Here is an 11210-nt window from a genome sequence, read left to right as displayed (position 1 = left end):
CCTTGGGAAAATAAAAAATTGGGGGTGAAAAGATCATTTTTGTGAAAAAATATGATTTTTTATTTTTACGGCTCTGCATTATAAACTTCTGTAAAGCACTTGTTGGGTCAAAGTGCTCACCACACATCTAGATAAGTTCCTTAGGGGGTCTACTTTCCAAAATGGTGTCACTTGTTAGGGGTTTCAATGTTTAGGCACATCAAGGGCTCTCTAAATGCAACATGGCGTCCCATCTCAATTCCAGTCAATTTTGCATTGAAAAGTCAAATGGCGCTCCTTCCCTTCCGAGCTCTGCCCTGCGCCCAAACAATGGTTTACACCCACATATGGGGTATCAGCGTACTCAGGACAAATTGCACAACAATTTTTGGGGTCCAATTTCTTCTCTCACCCTTGGGAAAATTAAAAAATTGGGGGTGAAAAGATCATTTTTGTGAAAAAATATGATTTTTTATTTTTACGGCTCTGCATTATAAACTTCTGTAAAGCACTTGTTGGGTCAAAGTGCTCACCACACATCTAGATAAGTTCCTTAGGGGGTCTACTTTCCAAAATGGTGTCACTTGTTAGGGGTTTCAATGTTTAGGCACATCAGGGGCTCTTCAAATGCAACATGGCGTCCCATCTCAATTCCAGTCAATTTTGCATTGAAAAGTCAAATGGCGCTCCTTTGCTTCCAAGCTCTGCCATGTGCCCAAACTGTGGTTTACCCCCACATATGGGGTATCAGCGTACTCAGGACAAATTGTACAACAACTTTTGGGGTCTATTTTCTCCTGTTACCCTTGGTAAAATAAAACAAATTGGAGCTGAAATAAATTTTGTGTGAAAAAAAGTTAAATGTTCATTTTTATTTAAACATTCCAAAAATTCCTGTGAAACACCTGAAGGGTTAATAAACTTCTTGAAAGTGGTTTTGAGTACCTTGAGGGGTGCAGTTTTTAGAATGGTGTCACACTTGGGTATTTTCTATCATATAGACCCGTCAAAATGACTTCAAATGAGATGTGGTCCCTAAAAAAAAATGGTGTTGTAAAAATGAGAAATTGCTGGTCAACTTTTAACCCTTATAACTCCGTCACAAAAAAAAATTTTGGTTCCAAAATTGTGCTGATGTAAAGTAGACATGTGGGAAATGTTATTTATTAAGTATTTTGTGTGACATATGTCTGTGATTTAAGGGCATAAAAATTCAAAGTTGGAAAATTGCGAAATTTTCAAAATTTTCGCCAAATATTCGTTTTTTTCACAAATAAACGCAAGTTATATCGAAGAAATTTTACCACTAACATGAAGTACAATATGTCACGAGAAAACAATGTCAGAATCGCCAAGATCCGTTGAAGCGTTCCAGAGTTATAACCTCATAAAGGGACAGTGGTCAGAATTGTAAAAATTGGCCCGGTCATTAACGTGCAAACCACCCTTGGTGGTGAAGGGGTTAAACAAACAGAACATAACTCCAAGTAAATCAAACTTCTGTGAAATTAAACTGTCCACTTAGGAAGCAACACTGTTTGACAATCAATTTCACATGCTGTTGTGCAAATGGAAGAGACAACATATGGAAATTATTGGCAATTATCAAGACACAATCAATAAGGGAGTGGTTCTGCAGGTGGCTGATGTTTTAGTCACTTTTGAATGGTAGCATGAGACGGACTCTACAACCCACACAAGTGGCTCAGGTAGTGCAGCTCATCCAGGATGGCACATGTGAGCTGTGGCAAGAAGGTTTGCTGTGTTTGTCAGCGTAGTGTCCAGAGGCTGGAGGTACTACTAGGAGACAGGCCAGCACACCAGGAGATGTGGAGGGGGCTGTAGGAGCACCAACCCAGCAGCAGGATTGCTACCTCAGTCTTTGTGCAAGGAGGAACAGGAGGAACACTGCCAGAGCCCTGCAAAATGACCTCCAGCAGTCCACAAATGTGCATGTGTCTGAACAGAAACCGACTCCATGAGGATGGTCTGAGTGCCCGACGTCCACACATAGGGGTTGTGCTGACAGCCCAACACTGTGCAGGATGCTTGGCATTTGCCACAAAACACCAGGATTGGCAAATTCGCCACTGGCGCCCTGTGCTCTTGACAGATTAAAGCAGGTTCACACTGAGCACATATGACAGACGTGACAGAGTCTGGAGACGCCGTGGAGAGAGATCTGCTGCCTGCAACATCCTTCAGCATGACCGGTTTGGCAGTGGGTCAGTAATGGTGTGGGGTGGCATTTCTTTGGAGGGCCCCACAGCCCTCCATGTGCTCGCCAGAGGTAGCCTGACTGCCATTAAGTACCGAGATGAGAGCCTCAGACCCTGAGTGAGACCATATGCTGGTGCGGTTGGCCCTAGGTACCTACCAATGCAGGAGAATGCCAGACCTCATGTGGCTGTAGTGTGTCAGCAATTCCTGCAAGATGAAGGCATTGAAGCTATGGACTGGTCCACCCGTTCCCCAAACCTGAATCCGATTGAAAACGTCTGGGACATCATGTCTCGCACCAGCCACCAACGTCACATTGCACCACAGACTCTCCAGGAGTTGGCGGATGCTTTAGTCCAGGTCTGGGAGGAAATCCCTCAGGAGACTATGCACTGCCTCATCAGGAGCATGCTCAGGCATTGTAGGGAGGTCATACAGGCACGTGGAGGCCACACACTACTGAGCATCATTTCCTTGTCTTGAGGCATTTTCACTGAAGTTGGATCAGCCTGTAACTTCATTTTCCACTTTGATTTTGAGCATCATTCCAACTCCAGACCTCCATGGGATATTAGTTGTGATTTACGTTGATAATTTTTAGGTTTTGTTGTTCTCAACACATTCCACTATGTAATGAATAAAGATGTACAACTGGAATATTTCATTCAGTGATATCTAGGATGTGGGATTTTAGTGTTCCCTTTATTTTTTTGAGCAGTGTATATATATGTGTGTGTGTGTGTGTTTTGAAGAATACTTAGTTTTAAAACGATGTGTAAATGACAGAGAACTGCTGTATGTAAAAGCTTGTGTTAAAATCGCATTGCACACAGATTTCATACGGATGTCGCACTTAAAAATCGCATTGTACTCGCATGACAATCACATAGCACATGTCTGGTTTTTTTTGTCCAGAAATGGGACCGTTTTTTTTCTCGCATATGGGTATGAGCCCTAAATGTAACATTGAAGCCACAATAAAGTGATACTAGGTCATACTATAGGTTGATGAAAAAAAAACGACATTTTTTAGAATCAAGGTATTTACTGAAGTCCTAAGATGAAAGATACGTTAGAGGATGATGAGACTGAAGATATCTGATAATAGCCTCCTATAAGAAACTAAACTGACTGTTCTTTTTCTTTTCTTTGTACCATTCTTGCAATCACTAAATTGAGATGTGTTCCTATGTCACAACACAGAAATACATACAATTATTTATTTATGGCAGATATGTGTCACTGCAGATGAGAGCAAATCTTACTTGAATTTGAATACAATCATGTCCATAACTAGATTCACTTCTCAACAAGTGGTGGCAGTTTTTACTACGGAACCTGCACCAGGTTGCAACAATAATTGCTTAAGCCCCGAGGAAACTAACTCCAAAATTTTCGTATGTTCTCAGGAGACAAAGATGAGAGATCATCAAAGGAAGAGCAACACAGCATGACTGTCATAAGCCTGAAGTTACAACTTAGACATGCAATAGAAAATACCACTGGTACCTCTCTAGTGCATAGCCTGTAGTAATTAAAAACTTGATCCCTGCTGTTTTATCATCTCATTAGCAATGGGGGCACAAGACTTTTATCCTTGTTTGTTAGGAATCAAACATAGCAGAGAAACTCTGATTATAAATTGATGAAAGTAAAGTTAAACTTTTAAATATGAGGAGTTTTTGTTCGCAATGTGTTTTCAGCTGATTAAAGAAAAGTCATTTCTGTAGAATAATATCAGATGTCCAGCAGAGAACCATGGAGGTGGCATTGGCAGTAGGCACATGGATTTAAAGTTAAAAGAATTTTTACAGATCTTTCTGTAATGCATGTTCTTAAAGTAATATAATAATTGGAATACTTTATAATTTGAATGACTTGATAACATTCAGGCCACGTTCACACGGTCAGGATTTCAGAAGCAAAGCAGAAACTCAAGATTGTTTCCATTGATTTCCATGTAAACTTCCGCAAATCAGCTAATCCACACTTTTTCTGGATATAATCTGTGTTACGCGAAAAAAGCAGTACTAAATAACTATTTGGAATATTCCAACAAGATCCCACCAGTATAATAGGAACACAGCTATAGTAGGAATTAAAACTTAACCTTTATTTTAAAGGGATTTAAAATATCAAAAAAACACAAAAAAACAAAAACACCTCAAACAAGTACCAATTGATACAGCCTGTATGGTAGTGTGTCAACTAATGGCACTATTAGATTATGATTGGAACTTTGGTTCTACTTGTAACGTACACTGTCCCAAACATATGGGATACCTGTAATCAGTACGTGCAGAAACGAATCAGGTAATCTTATTATATAGATATCAACAAGTATCAAAAAAAGTATCAAACATTCAATACTTAAACAGGCGGGATGAAAAACAAGATACAGTGAAAATCATAAGAATTAAAACAGGAATGATCTCACCAATTGCCACAGACCAGGTAAATGATGCCCATGATTCACTGAAGCGGAGAGTTCCATATGTCAGCGATATCGGGAGACAATACCCTGTCAGTCCCTATTGGGCTATCAATAAACCTGCGTCCCAGACTCCCGCCCTTACAAGGGCAGTCCACAGCTACCCCTGAGCAAAGTCATGCCCTGCACTCTCCCTATTGAAGTGTCCCGACGCGTTTCTTTGCAGGCCTCATCATCAGGGGACTTGCCTGCTTGGGAGATTAAAGTGCACGAGTGCTATGAGAAGGACAAAAGAACCTGCCACCCTCCTTGCTGTATTAGAGAGAGTGGGAGGAGTCATGAGGTCCACATTATATAGTGAAATGGCGGACATGATTAGCCAATCGGATATTCAGACCCCAAACATGTGATAAAAAGATATGGGTCCTTGCTATGTGCGGCGATATTAATGGTAAAAACCATTAATCAGAAGAGAAACCAAAGGCAAAACTACCCATAGGTCACTGCAGTCAAAGTTACCTGTCAGGGAACCGCAGGAAAATCACCGCACTGGTGCCGATGAGATGATCCGTACATGCGCTCTCTGTTAGTGGCGGAAGTTATCGTAACCAGGATACCAGGACGCCAAGTCGCGTCAGGACCCGACAACTTCCGGTTTCCACAGGAGTGATTGTTGCTAAGACGCTCAAGCGCTATAATATGCAGAGCCATCTGTACTGTATGAGCTTTACGGTGTAATGTTTTTGATAGTTTGTTGGGATTCAGGGCCTGAGTGTCCTTATAAATATTGCTTCTTATATATTGCATTGCTGCGATGGATCGGCGAGGTTCGGGCGCTCCATCGGCTTTTTTGTGACGCCTGAGCGCTCTGCATATTAGCACTCGTGCACTTTAATCTCCCAAGCAGGCAAGTCCCCTGTTTTAATTCTTATGATTTTCACTGTATCTTGTTTTTCATCCCGCCTGTTTAAGTATTGAATGTTTGATACTTTTTTTGATACTTGTTGATATCTATATAATAAGATTACCTGATTCGTTTCTGCACGTACTGATTACAGGTATCCCATATGTTTGGGACAGTGTACGTTACAAGTAGAACCAAAGTTCCAATCATAATCTAATAGTGCCATTAGTTGACACACTACCATACAGGCTGTATCAATTGGTACTTGTTTGAGGTGTTTTTGTTTTTTTGTGTTTTTTTGATATTTTAAATCCCTTTAAAATAAAGGTTAAGTTTTAATTCCTACTATAGCTGTGTTCCTATTATACTGGTGGGATCTTGTTGGAATATTCCAAATAGTTATTTAGTACTGCTTTTTTCGCGTTTTTCCCTTTAGGGATATGGCAGGTTTCCTTTCTGTCGGGCTTAATACTGATACTTGGCTATCTGAGGTAAAGGAGGTCTTTTCAGAGCAGGCTTTCACACAGAAAAAATACCTTCCTTCGTTTAATACAGCATTTAAAGAACTACAACAGGTATACAGGGACCAGATCACCTCTTGGTGGGAGGTCCAGAGTTTAGAAAGTTACCTGAAAGCCAAAATCGTCCCGCGGGGCCTTAGGATTAATTTGTCAGCCGGCAGCAGACATAAAAACCCTGCTTTCACTCATAAGTGGGAGAGAGAGGCAACTGATAGTTCCCTACGTTTTATGCAGTTACTATTAGAAGAAGAAAAAGTTACACTATCCGCCCTTAACGATAAACTTAGGGAACATATAGAGATTACAAAGAAATTTGCTACAGAAACAGATTTTGTTGTTAAAGAAACTAAACTCCAGACACACATAGAGCGGTTCCAATACCACCTGAAGGAGAGAAAGCACCGCCAGTACCTGAGAGACATTCAGGATTTCAAGGACAACAAGGCATATCTAGTGCTGACTCCGAGAACTACCCCACAGGATAGAGAAACAGATTTATCCTCCACCGATACCGAGTTCTCTGAATCAGAAAATAGAACTAGATCATATAGGGGGAGAAATCGAGGCAGGGGTAGGGGTCGTGGGGCTAGAGGAGCCACAGATAGGGTAGACAATATACAAAGTGGGGGTTTTTTAGATCAGGCCTACCCCCTCAGAAGTCGACTAGCTCAAGGGAGAAAATAATAAGTAGATTCCCTCCTAGCTCCATCGTAGGGAAGGACATCTCCTCTACACAGTCTGGATCTAACATACAAATAATCAATCTGTCTGATCAGTATATTGATAACTGGGAAATGGCGGTCCTGAGCAAAGGACTCTCATTTGTTCCCAGTACTGACTTTGATTTGTTCCGGGCGGTAAAAGACCTTAATTTGTTTCTGCGTAAGCTGAGATGGAAAATTTTTTTTAATAAACAGGACTCGCGTTTATGTGATGACCTAGGCATTCCAGTGGATATGTTACCTGATGTGAGATTACTAAACAGTATTGGGGATATTGAACCCAATTCCCAAGGTATGGGACCCTTCACACAGTTGAAAGCAAAAAGCACCAAAATGCCACCTAACACGGGTGACCTCTCAGCTATTGATATTTTCTCGAATCTTGTCACTGCAGAATTAAGGGAGCTATCTCAAAGCTGCCCAATCTGCGATAGCGAGAACGGACCCAAAAACGCTGCAGACAGCGTCCGAGGTCCGTCACAAAATAACGGCACATCGCTAACGCATGCCAAAAATGGCATACGTTAGGGATGCGTTACATACATTGCGGTCAATGGGTGCGCTAACGGATGCATTACATTGCGTTAGTGCCGCTATGTAACGGATTCCGTTAGCGGATACCCACTAACGCAATGTGAACCTAGCCATAGGCCGGGGTTACACTAGTGATGAATATGGACGAGTGCTATGCGATAAAACAACGGATGCTATACGATACGTTCGTCAAACCCGGCCTTAATAAAATAAATTTTCCACGTTTGATTTTTTTATGGCTCATGAGAAGCGGGCACGAAATAAAAAATCAATGCTGTCATGACAACCTGGTCCAGTAGGTGGCACAATGCGCAGTAGTGAACAATGCTTGTGAAATGACAGGGAATACACCATTAGACCATAGATTTATGTGGAACAGACAAGCAGAGATGGGATTGGTAAATTGTTAATTTCAGTTAAATCTTATCATCTAATGCCACTTTGACAAACTGGAGGAGGTGGTTTAAAAAGCATGGACCCCAGAAAAAAACTTTTTCTTAGAGCTCCATGATTGTTTATCACAATATTGATGGCATTAGTAGTAGTACCAACCAAATGTTTAGTAACAGGCCAAGACAGGTACTGGTTTTTCATAAGAGCACATTTTGGCACATGCCATAAAGTTATGCAGGTACAGCCACTATCATCCTCCATGAGTTAAAACTGGTTTTGATGAGCATGCCAGTTTACCATGTCCAGGTTCTGTGATGATTATTATGCTCATTAACGCTGGGTAGACTGTCTCTTTTTATCAGCACTCTATCAGAATTGTAGATTTTAGAAGTGACTTTCCCTAACTTCCCTACATGCAAATTGTCCAAAGGTTTGCCATCTTTGAACTTAAAGTCTGTCTCTCTGATACGCCTATATTCAATTTGATGGACAGGAGAGCAGGATCAGACAGACAGGAGAGCAGGAGCAGACAGATAAACAGCCACCTACAGTACATTTCCCTCAATTCATATCAGTGTCTCTTTTGCTGGATACAGGACAGCAAGATACTACATTGGAGACACCTAGTGGTTGGAAAGTGTGCATGGTAACAAAATATTGCAAACTGCCTCATTATCTATGAAATGAAATGACGTGTTAAAGTAGAGTAACCAAATAAATCAGCAAATGCCGGCTTATCTTGCAGTTAGATGTGCCAATCTTAGCCCATGAATGCATCTTAATAAGCTACGATCAACTATATGAAAGTCCTCCAGTGCTAATTTACTGGCCTGTTTACACAGTCCCATGAATACTAATGAGAGCAGAATCTGCAGCACATCCCCTGTTCACATGACATGAGGTGCTGTTGATAAAGATGATTTTTGATGCTCATTATCTCATTATGAATCCTTAAACTGATAATGAGTGGTCCTGAAATGAATAAACGGGATCTGTCAGCTATCCTCTGGCAGATAGTTCTCTAACATCCTTAATTTTAATTATTTGAATATTAATGAATGGAGCAGGTATGCTTGTAACTTTACCGCAATAATATCCAAATTGATGGAAATCACAGATGAATTATCCACTCACCTGATACATCTGTTTACTTAAATACTTGTGCAGCGCCCCAGAGTCCTGGTCGTTGCAGTACTGTGGCTCCGCCACTAAGGGGAGCTACGGTGCGTCCGATGGCACTGAAGGAGTTCATCTGATCAGGTATCACAGACACCAATACATTTCACAGCTGGGCCTCCGGGGGGAGCTAAGGGTTCTATTCATTAGGCCACTCCCCACCATAGTGGGTAAACTGGGGGTCAGGCAGGAAGTTAGATCAGAAAGCTGACTGGATTGGACGAAGCAACACCTAGTGGCAGAGGGTGTTGTGGAGGAAGAGACAGTAGGGTCTCTGTCAGGGGTGGGATCCTGACAGAGGCTTGGCATTGAAAAGAACGTAACGGGTCCGCGCCAGCTCCGGGAAGCGGCGGGACCCAAGAAAGGACTAGAAGCGAGATAGATTGTGCTGAGTGAGAAACGAGATCAAGCGATAGGAGAATACCAGTAGGGGTCATGCTGTAAGACCGGAGCAACATCCTACTGAGGCGCACTACCGGCGGCCGGAACGCCGAGGGAGTATTTCATTAGACAGCTTCAAGCAATACTCTAAACAGCGGCAGGACAGTCAGTTTAAGGCGGGCTGTCTCACCTAAATCACCTATGAAGTCTTGGGAGGCAATTGCGGGAGAGGGGCGTCTCTAGGGTCCCGGAAGAACTCCAGGCCTACCCGACAAACGGGTGCCGTTCTAACTGTAACATCAGGAAGGGACGGAAGATTAGCAGAAGATCAGTTAATCGAGTTGTGAGGGAACACGAGAAACAGACACAACGGTTGTGGGGTACTTTCCGTAAGCATAGCAGGGAAGGACTACAACACATAGCGCTAAGAAGGAAGGCACCAATTTCCACCTGTGAAGTGAACTCTGGAGGTGCCATTGGACCGGCCGGACTTGCGCAGCCTGGTGAACCGTATTCTGGACTGAGGACTCAGAGATCTCCAGTAAAGAGGTAAAGAGACTGCAACCTGGTGTCCTCGTTATTTACCGCGACCTGCACCCCACGACTGCACCACCAACATCCACACCTATCATTCACTGTGCGCCCCCACGGCAGGGTCACGGGCCGGGGCCTAGCCGCCGTGACAACCCCAGAAGCAGAGACTCAGAGGCCCGGTACCGGGTACCCCTCGGCCCTGCGGCAGTGGGGGCGCTACAACTTGGCGTCACGAACAGGATCTACTTAAGCCTGAAGAATCAGGTCATGTGTGCCTTGGAACTGTGATTTATCGTGCTTGGACTGTGCTTTATTACAAGGACTGTGTGTTGCCACTTGACGCCAGAAGTTCCCGCCAAAACCGCCGCCATTACAGCGCTAAGGAGAGCGCAGGAGAAGAAGAAGGGCGTGGAAGTGGGCGTGAACAAGCTGAAGAGCGCGAAAGACAATGGCCGCCCAGTCTAAATATCTCGGCCCCTTGAGGACGTGTCCGTCAGCAGCCGAGATCCGCCTCCTGATCCTTAATGGTGGGCAGAGACAGAGAAAACGAAACCGCCCACAAAGGAGAGAGCGGGAAAAGGATCAGGAAGAAGAATTCAGCGACATGGAGGACGCCATGGCGAGCCGCCCGGAGCCGGAGCGTGGGGTCGGAGCAGAGGACTTCCCCAGCCACCCGGAGGGGCACCGCAACCAGGCCTCCACCGCTGATGCTGAATTCCTGCAGGCCGGAGTGGACGAGCTCAGCGACCGACCCCGGCGGACGCAGCTGAGCACTGAGGCCGGGTGGAAGAAGGCCATCGTCAGGAGCCTCACCGGACATCTGTCGGCAGCCTCATCTGGTCCGGAGCAGGGAAGAAGTCCCAGCGCCCCGAAGCTGGAAGGCAAGGCCCTGCCGGAAAGGGGTATGCTGCAAGCAGAGATGACAATGTCGCAGCACGAGCCCCTGCAACCAGCGTTCCAGACCCCAGCGGAGGCAGAGCAGACCGGCACCGGAGGGACCGCATCTGAAGCAGGTATGAAAGATGACCCTGCCCTGACGACCGACACCCCTCCAGTGACTGCTAGTGCCACAGCTGCTGACTCCGTTCCAGTGACTGATCTTGCAGCGGCCGCTACCTCTGCTGCAGCAAATGCCCATACTCAAGCTGCGCAGACCTCCATCGCTGCGCATGACTTAACCATACATGAAGGACGGATTAACGGCGTTTGTCCAGCACTGGGTGTAACCCTGGACCTCACTTTGCCCAGGCCAAGAAGGGTTAAGTGCCAGGTGCAGCCCTGGAAGCCGTCCAGCTAAGCCTCGGAAACCTGAAACTGTAAATAGTTAACTGTTTATTTCCTTGCTGTTTTGCTGCTAAAACCCGTCCTGGGTTAACTCTTAAAGGGATCCCTTTGTTTACCCGGGATCCCTATTG

The sequence above is a fragment of the Ranitomeya variabilis genome, chromosome 1, assembly GCF_051348905.1.
Source record: "Ranitomeya variabilis isolate aRanVar5 chromosome 1, aRanVar5.hap1, whole genome shotgun sequence".
In the NCBI taxonomy this organism is placed as follows: domain Eukaryota; kingdom Metazoa; phylum Chordata; class Amphibia; order Anura; family Dendrobatidae; genus Ranitomeya; species Ranitomeya variabilis.
Note: the sequence above shows the minus strand (reverse complement) of the source record.